Genomic DNA, 12638 nt, shown 5'->3' with positions numbered 1-12638 from the left:
GTATTGTGTCTCCACCCAAGTGCCGGTATGTGTAAGACGCGAAAGCCGGGCAATGACAAAGGATATGCTCCAACGTCTTATCATCTTCCCCGCATGCCCCACACATACTCTCACTTGCCGCACCGATTTCGCATAAGTGAGCTCGTAGTCCTATGTATCCCGTTATGACACAAATAGCTATACTGATCTCCTTCTTACTTCCTTTCAGTAATAGCCTCGTCTTCTCACTGGATCCCCGCATAGGATTATCGCCGTCCTACTGACCGTTTCGATGTTCCACAGGGTTACATGCCCATTTGTCGCCCACGCCCTTAACTCGGACTGCGTTGACCTGAAAGGCTTCGGGTTAACCAAGTTTATTGACGGCAGTTCTCTGCCCTTCATTGCCAAATCGTCTGCTTTCTCATTCCCCCTAGCTCTGCTATGACCCGGGACCCAAACGAAGTAGATCGTGCCATGCTCAGAGAAGGCGTTAATCTCGTTACAACATTCCAACACTGTTCGTAATCTTACCGCTCAGGTAAAGATGTTCGCACTCGACGTCCTCGCGTTAACACCACACCAATTTACGCATTCCGTAACCCCACCTGCAGGACCGTATTATGGTCAGGCTGTCTAAAACATATCTCAGTCCCTGGGTTCTCAATGTAAACCCCCAGGCCCACTCTGTCCTCTAGCTTTGATCCATCCGTGTAACATGATCTTCCAGATGGCAATACTAGGGTTCCGTCAATCCAAAACTGTGCCGATGGCACCAAAGCCTCGCACTCGACTTCAAGGTTCATCTCAGGTATCCGATCGGAAACCTCTATCCTTCCTTCCAGGTTTTCTATCGTCGCCTCGCGATGGTATGAGCTGATCCCATCCTCAACCCATTCTCCCATCCCCTTAAGCCTCATAGCCGCAGTGGCTGCCCCACACTTAATCTGTATGTCAATAGGTCGGATATCTAGAATAGTCTCCATTGCTCTAGTGGGCTTAGTCCTCATCACCCCGCCTATCCCAAGACAACATGTTCTTTGAACCTGTTGTATGGTCCTTATGTTCCACTTTTTCTCCACAGCAGTCTACCAAACTGTTGAGGCTTAAGAAAATATTTTTGTAATCACGCTCCTGTAGAGCCAGTGGACTATCCTCGGATTCAGGCCCCATTTCGATCCTACGGCCCGTCTACATAGTGCCCAACATCTGTGAGCCTTCTCAGTACGCTCCTGAATGTGACCCTTCCAATTCAGTTTCCTGTCCAAGATCATACCTAAGTATTTGACCTTGTCAGATATCGAAATCGTCTTATTGAGGAAAAGTGGTGCGTCAAATTGGCCCACCTTCGCCTTCCTCGTGAACAGGCATATTTCAATCTTCTCTGGGTTAACATTGAGACCTCTGGGTCTAGCCCAGTCATTTGCCATTTGAAAAACCCTTTCGGCCCTTCTGCATAGCTCGTTCGGATCCTTACCCCATAGAAGTATTATAGCATCGCCTGCGTAGAAAACGAGTTCAAATCTACCCGCAGTCTGTATTCGTAATAGGTCATTTATGGTGGTCACCCATTGGAGTGGCGATAAAATGCCCCCTGTGGCGTGCCTTGTGTCACTTTCTCCCTTATATTTATGACATATATTTGTGTCACTCCCTTATATTTGTGTCACTTTCTCCCTTATATTTATGCCATGGAGAATATAGGCGACGTATGAACCACGAGCTGTATGACGAAGATATCATAGTTACACGCATCAAAATGCAACGGCTGCGTTGGCTTGGTCATGTTATCAGAATGGATGAAGAAGCTCCAGCAAATAAGTCTTTTGAAGGCAAACACGGTGGTACACGCAAACCGGGAAGACCAAAAGCCCGATGGAAAGATCAAGTGGTGAGAGACACCTCGAAACTTGGTGTCAGAGATTTTAGAATGAGCGCAGAAGATCGAGGCGCTTGGAACGCTATTCTACGTTTGGCTAGTGGAACAAATATTCTGTCATAGCCAATTAAAGTAAAGTATCTATACCATAGGACACACAATTTATCCACCTGTTCCTTAGCATATGGGTTATCCCGTCTCTAAGGACCTGGTCCACCCGGTACTGGTCTAAGGATTGGATCAGTGTGTCGGTCCGCCAGTGCATACCGCCAGTACGTTTTGGCATCGAAGGAATCTTTTACTTTATGCACAACCTCGTGCACGACAGTCTCCACTGACCTTCCCTTGACATAGGCATGCTGTTTGTATTTGAGCAGAGATGTCCTTCTCTTTATCATGGTGTCCACAATACGTTCCATGGTTTTGAGTAGAAAGGACGTAAGGCTTATGTAGGCCTTTGGTGTCGTATTACTTGCCTTGCCGTTGTCTCTGCTCTCACTCCCATGTCGTCTACTAAAGTTTCAGTTTGGAAATGGGTTTTTGAGAGAAGCTTTTTTATCCTGGCAGCGTCATTAACGCTATCGACTTGTTCGCAAAAAAACTTCCAGGAGGCATGTTTTGCCGCTCTGGTAATCCTATTGTATTCCTTGAGCCGTGTGTAATACACATCCCAATAAACTTTCGCTTTTCTACGACGTGCTCTGTTTAAAACTTTTATTCTTAGTGTTAGTATATTATATCGTTTTCTTTAAGACTTATTATTATACTACCTTGCCCGGTATGTTTCGCTACAGCCTAAAGTGTTTGCGATCCTCTTAGACGTGGTCCAAATTTTAAAATTATTTATACATTTATTTAACTCTCAAATACCTTTCATGAGAACCCCATATTGTCCCATTCGGTATACGTATCCATTTGGGGCATAATTTTTTGGTAGGGCGCCTTCCACTTGGTATTGATCACAATTTTTTAAAAAAGTGTCGTAATCTACTCTCAAATACCTTTCGTTTGAGCCCCATATTGTCCCGATTGGCCTCCCAGGGCTTGACCTCAAATTCTTCTATACATTCCGTATTCTACTTCCAAATTCCCTCCGTTTAAGTCCCATTCTATCGTTTCGTCTTGTTCGGTATATATGTACATGGGACATAAGTTTGGGGAGGGCAACCCTCTTGGTAATAGATCCCACATTTATATATATTGCCCCGATCAGCCTACATGTGCGTTTGAGTGTGGTTTTGGGGTGGGGCGACCCCCTGGGACTTGGTCTCAAATTTTCATATAATTTGACAACCAATTTGACTTGTTTATGGGTTACTATAAGTGTACAAACCAATTTTTCGCTTAAATAGGTTTATCCATGTCCGAAATTTGGTGGTTTTGAAAATTTTGAAATTCGCTCCGACTTCCGGATATCCACGGGTATATATGAGTAACCACCTTTCGACAAAATCAGGTGAAAAATGCATACCTTATGCCCTATAGCAGCTATATCGAAATATGTTCCGATTTGGACCAAATACTAATAAGTACAAGTCATTGTTCAATTGTGTAAAACAAAATATTGGTCTTTTTAGTAGTTACATCTTAAAGTAACATGGTTCATATATGACATAAAAAAACACGGATGTCGTAAAGCCTAATACATATCACTGTGTCAAATTTCAGTGAAATTGGACAATAAATGCGCTTTTTATGGGGCCAAGCCTTTAAATCAAGATATCGGTCTATAAGGCAGCTATTGGTCAAATCGGTCCGGATTTGGATATATTGGGTTGCCCAAAAAGTAATTTTTTAAAAGAAAGTAAATGCATTTTTAACACAACTTAGAATGGACTTTTATCAAATATACTTTTTTACACTTTTTTTCTAAAGCAAGCTAAAAGTAACAGCTGATAACTGACAGAGGAAAGAATGCAATTACAGAGCCACAAGCTGTGAAAAAATTTGTCAACGCCGACTATATGAAAAATCCGCAATTACTTTTTGGGCAACCCAATAGCTTGCAGAAAAATTTTAAAGAGCCTAACACAACTCATTGTCCCAAATTTCGGCGAAATGGCAATAAATGCGACTTTTGTGGCCCCAAAACCTTAAATCAAGAGATCGGTCTATAAGGCAGCAAATCCAAATCTGGACCGATCTGAGTGAAATTGCAGAAGTTGTCAAAGGGCCTAAGACAAATCACTGTCCCAAATTTCGGCGATATCGGACAATCAATTCGCCTTTTATGGGCCCAAAACCTTAAATCGAGAGATCGGCCTATATGGCAGCTATATGCAAATCTTGATCGATCTAGGCCAAATTAACATAACTCACTGTACTAAATTTAGGCGACATCGGACAATAAATGCGTCTTTTGTGGGCCCAAAACCTTAAATCCATACATCGGTCTATATGGCAGCTATATCCAAATCTGAACACAACTCACTGTCCCAAACTTCAGCATCATCGGACAACAAATGCGCCTTTTATGGTTCCAAAACCTTAAATCGAGAGATCGGTCAATATGGCAGCTGTATTCAAATCTGAACCGATCTGGGCCAAATTGAAAAAGGATGTCGAAGGGCCTAACCCAACTCACTGTCCCAAATATAAGCAAAATTGGAAAAAAATGCGCCTTTTATAGGCCTAAGACCCTAAATTGGCGATCGGTCTATATGGCAGCTATATCCAAATCTGGACCGATCTGGATCAAAAAAGCATGTCGAGAGGCTTAACACAAGTAACTGTCCCAAATTTCAGCAAAATCGGATAATAAAAGTGGCATTTATATAGAGGCTATATCAAGATATAGTCCGATAAAGCCCATCTTTGAACTCAACCTGCTTATCGACGAAAAAAAAATTTGTTTCAGCTCAATATCTCTATTTTAAAGACTGTAGCGTGATTTCAACAGACAGACGGACGGACATTGCTAGATCGTCTGAGATTTTTACGCTGATCAAGAATATATATTTATATTTTATAGGTCGGGTCGAATGACAAAATGAATATACCCCCATTCTTTGGAGGTGGGTATAAAAATGGGGTACCACACATCCATCAGGAGGCCAAACTCTACCATCAGTGAAAATTCCATGAAAATAGGTTAAGCCGTTTTTGAGTCTATAGGTAACATACAAAAAACAAACAAGCTGAAGACAACACTTCCACAATAGGATGGCGGTATACTAATTTCGTCATTCCGTTTGTAACATTGATCTGAGATCCAACAAAGTATATATAGTCTTGATCGTCTTGACATTCTAAATCGATTTAGCCCTGTACGTCCGTCTGTCCATCTGTCAAAAGCACGCAAACATTCAAAGAAATACAGTTAGGCGGTTGATATTTTCCACGAATACTTCCTATTAGTGTGAGTCGGCTGGGATCGTAAATAGGCTATACCGGTCCATTTTTTGATGTACATAGCTGTCACCCGCAAAAAAATAAAAAGTTTGGGACTTTTTACAACAAACAAACTACTTTTATCTCGAAGTTTTTCTTTCATTGTAACCGAGTAACGTTTAGCTTCAACACATCAAACGTTAGCCATAAACGTAGTATTATTTAACGCAACTAACTTTGTTTATTGTAAACCCTTTAGCAGCTTCGTCAACATTAAAATTCGATAGCCGCAAACGATTATTCATGTACTGGACATATAATTATTCAGTTATGTCTTGCGTATAAGCTAGTAGTTGGCAAAAATACTCACTCTATTGTACATTACTTTGTTCATATATAAGAAATTAATCCCAAGCAGACCCATAGGCTTGCAAATAATTGCAATTGTGTGCTCGTCACTGGTATACACTACGGTGAACATTTATTTGTATTTTTGGATTATTCGATCAAACGTTTATTTGAAAATTTGGACAGGGCCCGCTACGCTGCACCTTCTTTCACTCTCTTATTTTATCTGAGTTCTATACTGGTACAGTCAGTAAAAAAGTCCTGTTTGGGGGTGCTGGTATGGCCTTTCAGACATTTCGCCCCAATGTGGATATGATATTGGTGCTCTACTCCCAAATATCTTTCATTTGAGCCTTCTATTGATATTGCTAGTTAAATATGTCGGATTCGTGCTCTAGTCTCAAATACTTTTCATTTGAGACCAATATTGCCATCATTGCTTCAAATTTCCATTTGGCGGGCCTTGGAGGGGCGTCCGCCCTAAACATCCCACCATAAATAAGTATACCACATTTCTGTTTTTGAGTTATCATAAACAAACTAGATTTCGCTTAAATTACCCATCTCCGAGATCTGACGTTTTTGAAAATAGGGTAGGGGTACTTCATTCTCTTGGTTTTGATGGTGGATTGGAGTAGACAAACCCTTTGCCCCGAAAGTGGATATCAGATCCATACTCTTTTCCCAAAATCCACATTTGAGCTAGGTTGCCAAAAAAGTAATTGCGGATTTTTTAAAAGAAAGTAAATGCATTTTTAATAAAACTTAGAATGAACTTTAATCAAATATACTTTTTTTACACTTTTTTTCTAAAGCAAGCTAAAAGTAACAGCTGTTAACTGACAGAAGAAAGAATGCAATTACAGAGTCACAAGCTGTGAAAAAATTTGTCAACGCCGACTATATGAAAATTCCGCAATTACTTTTTGGGCAACCCAATATATATAGCTATAGTCGGTATATATGTGTGGTTTGAGAGGAGTTTATGAGTTGAGACGTCCCTGAAACACTTGGCCATAAAACATTTATGAGTCCCTTTTTGCTATAATCACAAATATGTTTGAGGGGTATGTAGGGTGGGGGGGCACCCATGCATTTAGCCCTGAAAAAATATCAGCATCGTGCTCTACTCTCAATTTTTTTTTAGTAGACCCCCAATTGCCTTTGCTTCATGTAGAGTTTATGGGATGAGCCGACCCCCGAACACTTGGCATCAAGATTGGATATCAAATTACTTTTCTACTATCAAATACCTATTAGTTATTGCCATAGTAGGCAAACATGGCCGGTTTGAAGGGAGTTAAGAGGGCGGACCCTGAAATAATATCAGGATCGAGCTGGAGCACGATTTTGTTTGAGCCCTATAAAGTCAAGCATTTTGAAGGTGGCTATCAAGATATTCAGGACTGCGGGTCTCGTTGAGATGTACACTAATTAAGTTTTTTGTATTGGTGATCTAAATTCAAAATCATATTTCAAAGCTACCATTTGGGATACCACATTTTTAAAGGTCCTCCTGTGTCTATCCCAATTTGAGGGTACCCTATCAAAGAGTTATACGGATCAGTCTTCATTTTTTATTTTTAATGCCATGTTTTGGGCAGGATGGGGTGAGGGCGATTGCCCTCTGAAACGTCTTTTCATTTGAATACAATATATTCTCGGTCGTTCTACATGACAATTTAGTGTTGTTTTTATTGAAAGGAGACACTAAGACCCAAAAGACAATTTATTTGAGTCCTTTAATGTCGATATCTACCTGTGCGGCTAAACGGCAAGACGCAACCCAGATAATTGAATCGTTATATCAATATCAGATTCGAACTCTACTGTCATGGACCTTTCGTTTTATTCCCTTATTATCCCGATCGAACTACACGTCTAATTTAAGCGTTTTAGGTGTGTGGGCCGGTCCCACACTCTGTCTCAAATCAAGACCTTTCATTTTATACCCATTTTGTGACGTTGGATATTCATGCCTGTTTTGGAGGTTTTTGGGGTTGGAGAGGGCCCATTGACACCTTGGACCAAATTCTTATAACAGATGTGTACTCAACTTCCAAACACCTTTTATTTGGTACCCAGATTGTCCCAATCGGCAAATATGTCCTGTTGAAGGGTTTTTAAGGCGTGGGGGCGCCTCAGACACCAAGGAATACATTTTTATATGAGCTTTTTACTATACTTTAAATACCTTCCATTTGATATCCATATTGTCCTGCTGGGAGGTTTTGGGAGTGGGGAGTCCCCACAGATACCAAGGAATAAAATTTTGTGTGAGATTTGAACTCTACTTTTAAATACCTCTCATTTGATACCCATACTGCCCAAAGAGGTAAAAGTGTCCCGTTGGGTTCTGCTTTTGGGGGTGGGGGACTCCCAACACTAAGGGTGACATTTGTATGCCAAGTTCGTACTCTACTCATAAATTCATTTGATACCCATATGTCCCAGTCGGAAAGCATGTCCTTTTGGGTGTGTTTTGGGATGGGGCGTCCCCCTAGGTTAGTTGATCACAAAATTTTATACCAATTTCGTGTATTTGGGGTACCATAAGGTGGCATTTCGCTCAAGTTGGTGCACCCATCTCCGAAATCTCACGTTTTTGAAAATTTGGGTAAGGGGGAGGATCCGAATTGAGCATGCAGTGTTTTGTTATGACTTTCAACAACTGTGCCAAGTACGGTCCAAATCGGTCTATAACCCGATATAGTTCCCATATAAACTGATCTCCAGTTTTGACTTCTTGAGTCCTTACAAGCTGCAATTTTTGTCCGATTTGGCTGAAATTTTGCATGCGTTGTTCTTTTACGACTTACAACAACTGTGCCAAATGCATATATCAGTCTATAACCTGATTTAGCTTCCATGTTAACCGGTCTCTCGATCGTCCTTGTTCGGTTTGACAGAAGTTTCGTATGTAGAATAAAATTATGCCCTTCAACTAAATTTATTTTGTTTAAATTTCTAGCAGAATTCATTGTGGTGCGATCCAAAAAGTTCGGCCCGGCCGAACTTAGCACGCCTTTACATATTTCATACTTGCAGTTTAGCCTTACCTTCAATTTATTTATTCTGAGTGGGCGTTTATTCTCTGGTGGATTTCACAAATAATTGTTTTTATAACATAATTTGTGCTATCAAAATGTTATATATATAAAAATTTCACAGCGTTGAAATGTTTTAAGAGCACACAATTTCTATTGGATTTAACGTGTATTGGAAAAGGTAAATATTTTTGCTTTTTCCCTACTTTGTATAATGTGTGCTTACAATAAGTTGGATGTCATCTGTCCCACATAGCAAATATATTTGATGTTGGAGTCACGCCCCCCAGGTCATCGTAGATAAAGAAGTGAAATAGGCAATAAGTTGATTCAGACATTTACTAGCATACATAGCAAGAAGTTAAGTTCTCATTTATACATAAAAGATATTAACACTGATGCGCAAAAATATGGCACTTAGTATTTCTTTCGCTTGAACAGTAGGCGCATTTATCCACAGTTCTGTTATACGTTTCACTACCCACAGTAAATTTAGTTCAAATCGGTTCAATTTGGAATATATTGGGTTGCCCAAAAAGTAATTGCGGATTTTACATATAGTCGGCGTTGACAAATTTTTTCACAGCTTGTGACTCTGTAATTGCATTCTTTCTTCTGTCAGTTATCAGCTGTTCAATTTCAATTTCATCTTTTTTGGTTCATTATTATGTACATATTTACAAAGCAGAGTTATGAGATCTTATCTTTTGGATATTACTGCATATAAGACTTAGGATCAAAGATATTAAATTACAATAGCACAGTTAAGATAATGAGTTTAAAGGAAAAATAAAGGGGAAAAACCTTTCTATGAAATTCACACAATTGGAAGAAAATATATACATACTCAAAAATATAATAAAAATACTCAAGGTAAGCATACGATTTCCATGTGATGATTAAAAGGGAGAAAAAAGAAAAGACCGTAAATTTATGTTAATTCGTTGCATGACCTTATCAATTGTTACTTTAAGCTTGCTTTAGAAAAAATTGTAAAAAAAGTATATTTGATTAAAGTTCATTCTAAGTTTTATTAAAAATACATTTACTTTCTTTTAAAAAATCCGCAATTACTTTTTGGCAAACCCAATATTTACTATACACAGCGGCTGCTCAATTTTTCAGTTGCAAAAACCGAAATTATAAATCAGAAATAAGGATTTTCCTCCTCCACCACCATAGGACGGGGGTATACTCCATTCCCACAGTCCGGCCACCTGTGGAAATCAAGATAGCGGTCAAACCAATAAAGATATCCGCTTGAAATTTTGCACATATTCTTCTTATTGATGTAGATCGTTAGCGATTGTAAATAGGCCATTTCGTTTAAGATTTGGATATAGCTGCCATATATATTGTTCTTTCGACCAGCTGCTAGAAGCTGCAATTATTATCCGATTGGGCTGAAATTTTGCACGTGTAACGACGTTCAACGGTCATGTCATATATGGTTCAAATCGGTGTGGGTCCCATATATACCGATCCCCCGATTTCATCCCATAGAATCCGCAATTTTTGACTGACTAGGCTTAAATTTTGCACGTAGTGTTTTGTTATGACTTTCAACATCTATGACAAGTATCATCTAAATCTGTTGATAATCTCATAAAGCGCCCATAGAAACACATAATTAATTATACCCACCACCATAAGATGGGGGTATACTAATCTAGTCATTCCGTTTGTAACACCTCGAAATATTGATCTAAGACCCCATAAAGTATTTATATTCTTGATCGTCTCGAAATTCTGATTCAAACAAGCGTTGTCCGTCCGTCTGTCGAAATCATGATAGCGATCGAACGCTAATTTAGTCATTTCGTTTGTAACACCTCGAAATATTGTTCTAGGATCCCATAAAGTATATATATTCTTGATCGTCTCGAAATTTTGATTCGAACTAGCCCGTTCGAACGATTAGAACTAGCCGCTTGAAATTTTGCACAGACTCTTTATATTGATGTAGGTCGTTGTGGATTGAAAATGGGCCGTATCGGTTCAGATTTGGATTTAGCTCCCATATAAACCGATCACCTGATTTGACTTCTTGAGCTCATGGAAGCCACAATCCGATTTGGCTGAAATTTTGCATGTGGTGTTCTGTTAAGACTTCCAACAACTGTTATATAGCTCCCATATAAACCGAACTCCCGATTTGACTTCTTGAATCCATGGAAGCCACAATTTTTGTCCGATTTGCTGAAATTTTGTACAGTCCACATTGGTTAAGAACTTGATATCTTATATATAAAAATCAATTTGTGTTTGTTTGTTTGTATGTTTGTGTGTTCCTTATAGACTCAGAAACGGCTGAACCGATTTTCTTGAAATTTTCACAGATGGTGCATAATGACCCCGTGGTGAAAATAGGGTACCACATTTTTTGATATCTGAAGGGGGCAGACCCTCCCCCTTACCCTAATTTTCAGAAACGCTAGATCTCGGAGATGGGTGGTGCGATTTAAGCGAAATTTTGTGTGCTATAGTACTCTAAAAATAAAAATTTCGTATCCAAATTTCGGATGGGGTACCTAGGGGGGCTGCTCCGCCCTAAAACCTACCAAACGCATATTTACACCAATCACGACAATATGGGACTCAAATGAAAGGTATTTAGGATAAGAAAACGTATCTGATATCGAGTTGTAGGACCAAGTGCTAGGGGGACCACCCCAAGCCCCAAAACACCCCTAAATCGGGCATATTTACCGACCATGGCAATATGGGACTCAAATGAAAGGTATTTGGGAGTAGAATACGAATCTGATATCCAAATATGGGACCACTTTTCTGGGGATCCACCTCTTCACCAAAACACCCCCCAAACAGAACTTATCTACTGACCATGGGAATATGGGGCTTCAATAGAAGGTATTTGAATGTAGAATACGAATCTGATATAAAAGTATGGGACCAAGAGTTTGGGGACCGCCTCTCACCAAAAACATCCCCCAAAGGGGACAAATTTACGACCATAGCAATATGGGACTCAAATGAAAGGTCTTTGGGAGTAAAGCACGACTTTGATATCAATATTCGGGAAAAGTGTCTATGGAGCCACGCCACCCCCACAACACCTACCAAATAGTAAGTATTTTCTGACTATTGCAATATGAGGCTCAAATAAGAGGGTTTTTTAAGTGGAACACGAATCCGATATATATTTTCAAGGCCAACTCACTGAGTGACCGCCCATCCCCCCCAATTCGGTCATTTTTGCCGACTATGGAAATATGGGGCTTAGATTAAAGGTATGTGGGAGTAGACCACGTATGTGATATTAACATTAGGGGCCAACTGTCTAGCGGACGCCCCACCATAACAACCCCCAAATAGGACGTATTTGCTCACAAAGAATATTCATAGTTTTTAGGGCCAATACCCCAAACCGGACATATTTGCAGACTTTTGCAATTAAGAGTTTAAATGAGATAAGAAAACGAATTTGATATCAAATTTTGAGACCAATGGCAATATGGGGTTCAAATAAATGATGTATAGATATATGAGAATAGAGCACGTTGCTGATATATTTCCAGGGCTTAGTGTTTGGGGTACCACCTCACTCCGCAAAACACCCCTTAATCGGGCATATTTACGACCATGTCAATGTGGAGCTTAAATGAAAGGTATTGGGGGGTAGAGCAAGAATTGATACCCATTTTCGGGACCAGTTTTCTGGGGTTCTATCCCTTTCCCAAAATACCCCACAAAGAGCAATTTTTTACTGACCGTCGCAATATGGAGCTCAAATAAAGGTGTTTGGGAGTAGAATACGAATTTGATATCCAAATGTAGGACCATGTATTTAGGGCATCACCCCTTTCCCAAAACACCCCCAAAGGAGAAAAACTTTTCGACCATGCCATTATGTGGCTCAAATAAAAGGTATTTGAGATTAGAAAACTAATTTGATAACCTATTTTGGAGCCATGTGTTTGGGGGACGCCTCATCCTGTAAACTCCTCTTAAGCCAATGGCAATATGTGGTTAAAATAAATGGTATTTGATAGAAGATCACGATTCTGATATTTTTTCAGGGCCAAGTATCTGGG

Source organism: Stomoxys calcitrans, chromosome 2 (genome assembly GCF_963082655.1).
Source record: "Stomoxys calcitrans chromosome 2, idStoCalc2.1, whole genome shotgun sequence".
NCBI classification, from domain to species: domain Eukaryota; kingdom Metazoa; phylum Arthropoda; class Insecta; order Diptera; family Muscidae; genus Stomoxys; species Stomoxys calcitrans.
The sequence above is the reverse complement of the archived record's forward strand: the minus strand, read 5'-3'. Positions refer to the sequence as shown.